Source organism: Garra rufa, chromosome 22 (assembly GCF_049309525.1).
Source record: "Garra rufa chromosome 22, GarRuf1.0, whole genome shotgun sequence".
Lineage (NCBI taxonomy): Eukaryota > Metazoa > Chordata > Actinopteri > Cypriniformes > Cyprinidae > Garra > Garra rufa.
Window position 1 is genome coordinate 2438971 of NC_133382.1, and position 11204 is coordinate 2450174.

An 11204-nucleotide genomic window follows, 5' to 3' on the forward strand; every position below is an offset into this window, starting at 1 on the left:
AAAGAAAGGATGGATGGATGGATGGATGGATGGATGGATGGATGGATGGATGGATGGATGGATATGATTTGGAATCCTTTCTTCCTTCCATCCATCCTTCCTTCCTTCCTTCCTTCCTTTCTTCCATCCATCCTTCCAAAGTAGAGAAAAATGTATGATATTTATTTTTTTTTTCTCATAAAACAAAAATGCAATTAAATTGAAGAGAAAACTTATTTTTATTTATTCAAACATATTGTTTTTATGCATAATCCCTTTTTCGTCTTTTTAACATCCCTATTAAAAAAAATTTCATGCTTAATATTTTGTGTAAACATGAAAAGAAAGTTCAAAAGAACAGCATTTATTTGATCATGTGACACTGAAGACTGGAGTAATGATGCTATAATTTTTTTTATCAAAATTAACTTTTGATCAGTGATTGTATATGCTGTTTGTATTTCAAAACTGTTCTCAAATCAATTATACACTGTTTGTGCAGAGTTGCTACCTATGTAGTGTTCCAAATCATTTCCTTTTTAGGTTCCATGACAGCTATGCTGTCTTTTAAGGGAGCCGCCTAAGTTTACAGAGTGGTAATTCAAATGGTTTTAGAAAACAACATACAATTGAATTGTATTGTATGCAATTGAAAACACACTTTTAACTGCACAATTTGACTTTTAAAAAGAGCCCAAAAGATACGTGCAGTGATCTCGATGCCCTTCTTGCTGTAAATTTTAAAATGGCAATTATCCATATCAGTGCTAAATCCCACAAAGGCTTAATCCTGACAGACTTCAGGACGTCCTAATCCTGACGTATGCATCCACCTAAACGCACACAGCCTGCTATAATCTTCTTTTTATCTTTGCATAAAAGAAACATTAAAGTCTGCCTGGCTCTGTGCAATTTCCTAAAGGTCAGTTGTGATGAAAGCAGCTAAAGCGCTCCAAGGGAAGTTACCTTGAATTGAAAATATTGTCTGGAAAATCATCCAAAATGTCTCATTTTATTATTTCAGATGCACCTGGTATTTAAATCATATGGGACACAGTCTGTTAAGAATACTGAACTTTGCAAGAGCGCTTGTTGGTGTGCCCACTTCCATGTGTTATATTTTATAATAATTGACCAAAAAGGGCCTTTAATTCAGAACGTTTAGTTTGAAGCACTTTGGCTACGTTCTGAAGAATTATAAACAATGTTCTTTTCAGTTTGACGTGGTAAACTGCTTAAAAAAGCCCCACCTAAGTCAAATCTGGTCATTTTCTGTTGATATAAAGTTTGAGATTTCTATTTTGAGATCTAAATTGGTTAATAAAAACCACATGATAAACAGCTTGATTTTGTGTTGCTACAGTAAGTTGACACAGCAAGCACTGAGGAGTTACAACTGCTGTGTATAATTTACATCCTCGCAGCAAAATTGAGGAAAAAATCCTTCTATATTAATGAGACACGCTTAAGTATAGGTTTATATTTTTAACCGCAGACAAAATAAATGGTCTATGTAAACTTGTACGGGATAGCGGACTAGTGCTCTTTTCCTAAGCGGTAAGGGAGCGGCCTTTTCGACCTGTATATTTGCACAGACCTTTTCTCTTGTGATGTCATTGTAACACTATAAACAGTTGACGACTTTTTTGACGATCAAGTGGCTGGGCTGTTACGGCGCAATGTACAGGGCCGCGCGGCCGTCTTGTTGGACTGACTTGGCCTGGAGAATGTCCCTAGTGATTGTGCGTACCTCACACTTCCACACTGTTTGCTTTTTCGGGAGTAGTAAAGAGCTCTTGATGACTTCTGTGATTGTGTTTTTAGGATATGGCTAGGCTGAATCTAAATGAGGACTTTCTAATCTGCCATTAAGCAATTTGTGTCCTGCAGGGCGAGGGTGGATAGCATAAAATTGGTAGGATGACTCATATGCAAAGATGCTGGCTACAGATTACTTTAAAAACATCTGCTCAAAGGCAAAAACTCATCATTTGCTCAATCTTTGCATAATTTCCACGAACAGGCAAGAATATTGAAGTATACTTAGCTGTAGTAGCCAACTACTTATTCAAAAGATCAGCATGGTTCTCACTGCACATTTTCTGTGACTTTATTTAATATACTTGATTCAGATTATCAGCTTGTTAGGAGAAAGCTCCATAAACTGAACTGATTGTGTCGGATAAGAGACATACAAAACACACTTAGCAGTGGGTCCCCAGGACCAGAGTTGAGAGTTGCTGGCTTTGACTGTACAGTAGTTTAACTATTCCCTGCTGAAAAGAAAAAAAAAAAAAAAAAAAAAGCTGCAAAAACCAGCCTAGGCTGGTTGGCTGGTCTTAGCTGGTTCAAGATGGAAGTAGCTGGTTTTAGCTGGTCTCCCATATATATATATATTAGGGGTGGGCATAGATAAATTTTTTTAATCTAGATTAAATCTTGGAATTAATCTAGATTAATCTAGATTAAAATGGCTAATTTGAATTCTGCTGAAGGCATTCAGAATATGTGTGCTACCCAAATAATGACTAAAAGTAAGTCTTTGAGAATGGGTTTCTCAAGCCAGGTGGCGCATTAGACCAGGGGCTCATCCAAACTGCATCACAAACTGCTCGATAAAGCTGTTCTATGATAATTTGTTGATGAAAATAAATTATGTTCAATAAGATGTACTTGTGTTTACTAACTAATAGGGCTGGGCGATTAATCGAAAAATAATCGAAATCGACATTCAGAACCTATAATCGTTAAAATTTTTCCAGGAAGATTATTTCAATTACTTTCCCTTTAAAAAACACAAGCGCTCCGTTACGTTATTCCGCCGACATGTCGATGGAGAGCTTAAACAGTATTTATGCAGTAAAAAGTATTTACAGGATACACAAGGGTAATTTTATTTAGAGGAGATACTGCTTATTTTCTACTTTTAATATGAAAAACATTGAAAATTATTTATTTTGTTTCCAATAGTGCAAGTTATTTATTTTCACTAATTTAAGAAAAATGTGACTTTTCGTTTTAAGCAATGCTTGTTTTAATTTCAGTTGTTCAACACTGATGTTCATTTAATAATCATAGATCGTAGATAGTGTTTCCTTCAATTATTTTAAAATCAAGTAATGCACCCTTCATCCAAAAATCTCTCGCTTGTAATATGTGAACATATTTACTGTACAAAACTTGTCAGTGAACTATGAGGGCAAAAAAAAATTATTATATAAATATAATTAAATATAATTTTATTAATAAATAAAATAATCGTTCATTAATCGTAATCGGGTTAAAATGTTCAATTAATCGAGATTTTGATTCTAAGCCAAATTGCCCAGCCCTACTAACTAACTAACAATGGAATTATTTTTTCTACCTATTAGATTGTGATTTTTTTTAACGTCTACACCTACCCAACCCTAAATTTAGCCCTTACTGTAATAAAAAAACAGTATTATTGTTGTACAGTGTGATACAAATATACATCTACGATGTAATCAAATATAATCTAATTTTAATTAAATTAAAGAGAAAACTTATTTTTATTTTTTCAAACATATTGTTTTTTATGCATAATCCCATAATGTCTTTTTAACATCCCTTTTTAAAAACATTTAACTGAAATTATGTAAAAAACTAAAACAGAAAATATTAAAAAATTAAATGTTAAAACTACAATAATATCAAAGTAATAAAATAACACTACTGTGAGATAAAGGGATAGTTCAGCATTTATTTCTTCTGAAGAAAATATTTTGAAAGATCTTGGCAACCAAACAGTTGCTGGTAGCCATCGATTTCAGTATATTTTCCCCTACTATAGAAGTTAACAAAGCTACCGTCGACTGAATAGAAGAAAGAAACTCATTCAGGTTTGGAACAACTTGAGGGTGAGTAAATGTTGACTTTTTTGGGGTGAACTGTCACTTTAAATGAACCAAAAATATGGCTTTTAAAATTTGTACTGCTTAAAAAGGATCTTATTATATTAGGTAAACATAAAAAGCCGTTTAAAACACATTTTATTTACATAACAGTATATTTTCAATCGAAACAGGATATTCAATGAGACAAAAATTATAGGGTGGTACCTGATTTTATCCATTGGCGAATGAAATGCATCATGAATGTGTGTCTTTATATGACAGGAAGTTGAAAATTGGGCAAATTAAATACAAAATGGTGATGACAGCAGGAAAGGAAAACTGCTTAAGAGGTGGAGCAAGTTATTAAATTCATTTTTTTTAAACATGCACTAATTAATTTTGCACAATACGACAAGTCCATTTTGGTTTTCTGTTGATTTTAATGGTTAATGTGATTTTAAAAGTTAAGAAAATTAGCTTCCACTGGCATAAACAAAATGTGGAGGATGGATGGATGGATGGATGGAAGGAAGGAAGAAAGAAAGAATGCATGGATAATGGATGGATGGAAGGTTGAATGGAAGGAAGGATGCATGGATGATGGAAGGAAGGAAGGAAGAATGCATGGATAATGGATGGAAGGAAGGAAGGAAGGAAGGAAGAATGCATGGATAATGGATGGATGGAAGGATGGATGGAAGGTTGAATGGATGGATGGAAGTTTGGATGGAAGGAAGGAAGGATGCATGGATGATGGAAGGAAGGAAGGAAGAATGCATGGATAATGGATGGAAGGAAGGAAGGATGCATAGATAATGGAAGGAAGAATGCATGGATGGATGGATGGAAGGATGGATGGATGGAAGGATGGATGGAAGGAAGGATGCATGGATGATGAAAGGAAGGAAGGAAGAATGCATGGATAATGGATGGAAGGAAGGAAGGAAGGATGCATAGATAATGGATGGAAGGATGGATGGATGGATGGAAGGATGCATGGATGATGGAAGGAAGGAAGGAAGAATGCATGGATAATGGATGGAAGGAAGGAAGGAAGGATGCATAGATAATGGAAGGAAGAATGCATGGATGGATGGATGGATGGATGGATGGATGGATGGATGGATGGATGGATGGATGGATGGATGGATGGATGGATGGATGGATGGATGGATGGATGGATGGATGGATGGATGGATGGATGGATGGATGGATGGATGGATGGATGGATGGATGGATGGATGGATGGATGGATGGATGGATGGATGGAAGGAAGGAAGCATAGATAATGGATGGATGGATGGAAGGTTGGAAGGAAGGAAGGATGGAAGGATGGATGCATGGATAATGGATGGATGGAAGGTTGAATGGATGGATGGAATGTTGGATGAAAGGAAGGATGCATGGATGATGGAAGGAAGGAAGGAAGGAAGGAAGGAAGAATGCATGGATAATGGATGGAAGGAAGGAAGGAAGAATGCATGGATAATGGATGGATGGAAAGATGGATGGAAGGTTGAATGGATGGATGGAAGTTTGGATGGAAGGAAGGATGGATGCATGGATGATGGAAGGAAGGAAGGAAGAATGCATGGATAATGGATGGAAGGAAGGAAGGAAGGAAGGAAGGAAGGATGCATAGATAATGGATGGAAGGATGGATGGATGGAAGGAAGGAAGGAAGGAAGGAAGGAAGGAAGGAAGGAAGGAAGGAAGCATAGATAATGGATGGATGGATGGATGGAAGTTTGGATGGAAGGAAGGAAGGAAGGAAGGAAGGAAGGAAGGAAGGAAGGAAGGAACGAGGAAAGGATGCATGGATAATGGATGGATGGAAGGTTGGATGGAAGGAAGGAAGGAAGGAGGAAAGGATGCATGGATGATGGAAGGAAGGAAGGAAGAATGCATGGATAATGGATGGAAGGATGGAAGGAAGGAAGGAAGGAAGGATGCATAGATAATGGATGGAAGGATGGATGGATGGAAGGAAGGAAGGAAGGAAGGAAGGAAGGAAGCAAGCATAGATAATGGATGGAAGGAAGGAAGGAAGGAAGGAAGGAAGGAAGGAAGGAAGGAATGAGGAAAGGATGCATGGATAATGGATGGATGGAAGGTTGGATGGAAGGAAGGAAGGAAGGAGGAAAGGATGCATGGATGATGGAAGGAAGGAAGGAAGAATGCATGGATAATGGATGGAAGGAAGGAAGGAAGGAAGGAAGGAAGGATGCATAGATAATGGATGGAAGGATGGATGGATGGAAGGAAGGAAGGAAGGAAGGAAGGAAGGAAGGAAGGAAGCAAGCATAGATAATGGATGGATGGATGGAAGGATGGATGGATGGAAGGTTGGAAGGAAGGAAGGATGGAAGGATGGATGCATGGATAATGGATGGATGGAAGGTTGGATGGAAGGAAGGAAGGAAGGAAGGAAGGAAGGAAGGAAGGAAGGAAGGAAGGAACGAGGAAAGGATGCATGGATAATGGATGGATGGAAGGTTGGATGGAAGGAAGGAAGGAAGGAGGAAAGGATGCATGGATAATGGATGGATGGAAGGTTGGATGGAAGGAAGGAAGGAAGGAAGGAAGGAACGAGGAAAGGATGCATGGATAATGGATGGATGGAAGGTTGGATGGAAGGAAGGATGGAAGGAAGGAAGGAAGGAAGGAAGGAAGGAAGGAAGGAAGGAACGAGGAAAGGATGCATGGATAATGGATGGATGGAAGGTTGGAAGGATGGATGCATGGATAATGGATGGATGGAAGGTTGGATGGAAGGAAGGAAGGAAGGAAGGAAGGAAGGAAGGAAGGAAGGAAGGAAGGAAGGAAGGAAGGAAGGAACGAGGAAAGGATGCATGGATAATGGATGGATGGAAGGTTGGATGGAAGGAAGGAAGGAAGGAGGAAAGGATGCATGGATAATGGATGGATGGAAGGTTGGATGGAAGGAAGGAAGGAAGGAAGGAAGGAACGAGGAAAGGATGCATGGATAATGGATGGATGGAAGGTTGGATGGAAGGAAGGATGGAAGGAAGGAAGGAAGGAAGGAAGGAAGGAAGGAAGGAAGGAAGGAAGGAAGGAACGAGGAAAGGATGCATGGATAATGGATGGATGGAAGGTTGGAAGGTTGGATGGATGGAAGGTTGGATGGAAGGAAGGATGGATGCATGGATGCATGGATGGATGGATGGATGGATGGATGGAAGGTTGGAAGGAAGGATGGAAGGATGGATGCATGGATGCATGGATGGATGGATGGATGGATGGATGGAAGGAAGGTTGGAAGGAAGGAAGGAAGGAAGGAAGGAAGGAACGAACGAGGAAAGGATGCATGGATAATGGATGGATGGAAGGTTGGATGGAAGGAAGGATGGAAGGAAGGAAGGAAGGAAGGAAGGAAGGAAGGAAGGAAGGAAGGAAGGAAGGAAGGAAGGAAGGAACGAGGAAAGGATGCATGGATAATGGATGGATGGAAGGTTGGATGGATGGAAGGTTGGATGGAAGGAAGGATGGATGCATGGATGCATGGATGCATGGATGGATGGATGGATGGATGGATGGATGGATGGATGGAAGGTTGGAAGGAAGGATGGAAGGATGGATGCATAGATAATGGATGGATGGAAGGTTGGATGGAAGGAAGGAAGGATGGATGGATGGATGGATGGATGGATGGAAGGTTGGATGGAAGGAAGGAAGGATGGATGGATGGATGGATGTCATGTCTCACTTGGTCTTGGAATACAGTAATCGTTTAAAAGAAATAATTAAAACAATGTTACTGACGCTGTTGAAACAATATGATCGTATAAAATGTATTAATTCGGGCATTTATTAGAAAACGTTCCATACAAAGCACGCTAATGTCAGGAGGTCAGTGAGAAACTCAATCCAGAGCTCGCTCTGAGTCACACTATAGGCCCTGGCACCAGCGATCCGCCTCTGCCCGTCTGTTCTCCACAGCAGTAGCTGTGAGCTGGAATTGAACGAAAGCCATTGAAAACATATGCGTCTGTCTGCAGCATGTCAGGAGATGTTCCTGCTGCACGTATGTCAGCGCGAGTGTTTCCGTGTCCGATCCCGGTCCGAGAGGAGTCGGGTGACATAATTTAGCATATGTCTGGAGAACATGTGAAAATCAAGCCTGTAGAAAGATTGTAAATCTGCTAGAAGTTCTTTTTTTTTTTAACTTGGTTAAAAAAACTTTTTTAACTGTGAGCTAAAAGCCACAAAACTCCACTTTTGTCTCGAGGCACTAAAAATCTAATAAAATAAAGCTCCATCTAAAACAATTTGAATTTGTTAGATCAAACTTGAGTAATTTATGCCTAATTTATGCTACTTGGTGAAGATTTTATTTACACGTGTGTCAACGCATGTGTGTGTGTGTGTGTGTGTGTGTGTGTGTGTGTGTGTGTGTGTGTGTGTGTGTGTGTGTGCGTGTGTGTGAGCTTTGCTCACATCATTTTTTGTAGCAAGTGTGTGTCGAACAGGAAAAGTCTTCTAAACACTGACAGCTGGACGAAAGCCAGACTCCAGTGGTTTTAAGCCAGGATTGGTGTGTGCAACATGAACTAGGCACATATTGAAAGATTGGACACATAATAATGATGAACAAATTGAGGCATGTGACTATCCAGAAACGCCTAGAACAAAAAGTGGGTGTAAGACAGGGTTATTATATTTACATAAAACTAAGAGCAACCTTTTTCTTAACTACATATTTTATATTTTAGCTAGTTGTGAAGGTAAAGTTTTTAATTCAGTTTAACTTTATGTACTAAAATAACCTAAAACTGGAAATGTAAAAACTATACAAGTATACAAACATTTGTTAAACTACAACTGATAAAAATGAGAAAATTTTAATAAAAAAACTAAAACTTTAACTGAAATTATAAAAAAAATGAAAACAGAAAATATAATAGAATCTATATATTATTTAATATATAATTTTATATGTTTTAATTATATATAAAAATAAATAAAATGTTAAATGTTTATAAAAACTACAATAATAGCCAACATGTACTGAAGTACAACTGATAAAAATGACAAAAAGTCTAATAAAATAACAATAACTGAAAATATATTAAAAAAAAAATAGGTATTATTAGATTTTATTTCTCATTTCTTCTGATAAACACAAAATAAGATATTTTGAAAGATCTTGGCAACCAACCAGTCCATTTTGGTTTCCTATTGATTTTATTGGTGGAAAGTTAAGAAAAGTAGCTTCCACTGGCATAAATCATTTGTTAAAAAGAATATTTAGTACATTGCTGCCACTTGTTTATTTATTAAAAGAGAAGAACATTTAAAAATCAAACTTTCACTCTGTTTTAATGCTGTGAGGACAAACATAATTACATTAGAGTGCCACTGCTGTTGGCACATGAGTTTACAACAGCCTAAAACTTGTTCGTTTTTATGCCTTTTTTATTGTGGTGTGAACAGTGTTAAGCCAATATATCGCTACCTGATGGAAAAAATACTTCATTACTATTGTGAAAGCACCTGACGTCCTGTAATGACACTAAAAAATGCAGCTAGTAAAATAGCCACTACCAGCGCTGATGGAAAATGCTTTTCAGTGCTTTTCAGCTTTAACTCCATATTCAAGCAGCTCTCACAGCTGGCTTAAGGCAGACATGTGGCCTAATGCTGGGCCTAAATGACAAAGTGCCAGTTCTACAGCGGCACGGAGACCAACTGACTGAAACAGAACCATGTTTCCATGTTTTAATAGATGCTGAAGTGGAAGGAAACAGATGCTGAGAGTGTGCACATGTGAATATCCACAAGGTTTAGCAATTAACTTAGAATTTGATCTCAAAATGCACGCGAGAGACAAGGGCCACTCGCCAAATGCTGATTATTTGGTGACAAATTTTCAGATTTGATTTCATTTAAGAGTACAAATGGTAAGTTTTTCTGAAAAGCATTAACGTCCCGTGACACTGGTGTTAAGCGTGGCTTTATCTAAACGGGCTGAAATATGTCCAGTCTTTAGCACAATGACACTGTATTTTGGCAGGGTGTCAAAACATCTCTACAGCTGTTGCCACTGAGGTTTGCGGGGCCTAATAAGTGCTGAAATAGTTCTCGAAATTGTCAGTTTGTAGCAGCGGCTCGTCAAATTAGCATGTTCTCTCGCCAGTCGTCCCCCAAAGGTAACAGAATCTGGCTCAGGGGACCGTCCTGACAGCTTTTCACTGCTAGTATGGCCTTCTGTAGAGGCAGCCTCAGAAAGCTCAGTCATAAAAGGCCGGTTTTAATGACTTTTGTCTGTTCCTGAACCTAGTCCGCATTTAAATGCAACACGCTCACTGCTGAACTCCACCTAAACAGCCATCTGACCACAACGTCTGATCTATATAACCAAAGGTTTTTTTAAAAAGAAGAATACCAAGATGGTTATTATTATTATTTATTTTTACATCATTATAAATCAGCGAATTTGATTAGTGACCTAGATATAATGCAGGATTTGAAAAGAAAAAGAAGAATACCAATATGATAACTATTTATTTATTTATTTATTTAGTGATATAATGAAGGATTTGAACCATATAATATACATTTTCGAGAAAAACCAATATGATAAATAAAAATATTGTTATGTATTTATTATTATTATTATTATTAGTATCATTATTACCAATATTTTTTATTTATGTATTTATTATTATTATTATTTTACTTTATTTTTTATTGATAAATCTTAAGTTCCTTAAATCTTACTCGTAAATCATAGGTAATAAGTCTTATATCACATGAAATATAAATATACAAAACAAATTGCAGTTAAATAATAATAATAATAATAATAACTTTGACTTTTTTATTCACAATTCTGCCCTTTTTTTGTTTGTTTGTTTGCTTTTGTTTCCGCCATGAAATAAAAAAAAGGTAATTGAGACTTAAGTTTGTATCTTGCAATGAGAAAAAAAAAGACTAAACTAAAATAAAATAAACACTTTTTATCTTCCACATTCAGACTTTTTCCCCCTCACAATTCTGATTATTTTTAGTTAGTTTGTTTTTGTTTCCGCCATGAAAAAAAGGTAATTGAGCTTTTAAGTTTATATTTTGCAACTCTGAGAAAAAAAATATATGATTACTATTATTAAATATTTAATTCTTAACATTTATCTTAAATATTAGGTAATACGTCTTATATCACATAAAATATAAATATAACAAATTGCATGTATTTATTTTTTCTATTTTTATTATCTAATTTTAATTTTAGCTTAAAATTAGTTAATTTCTTAATAGACAAAATAATTTATTGACTTAGTACTAATTAAATTACAAATGAATGAATGAATGAATGAATTAATGAATGAATGAATGTGCTACATGATA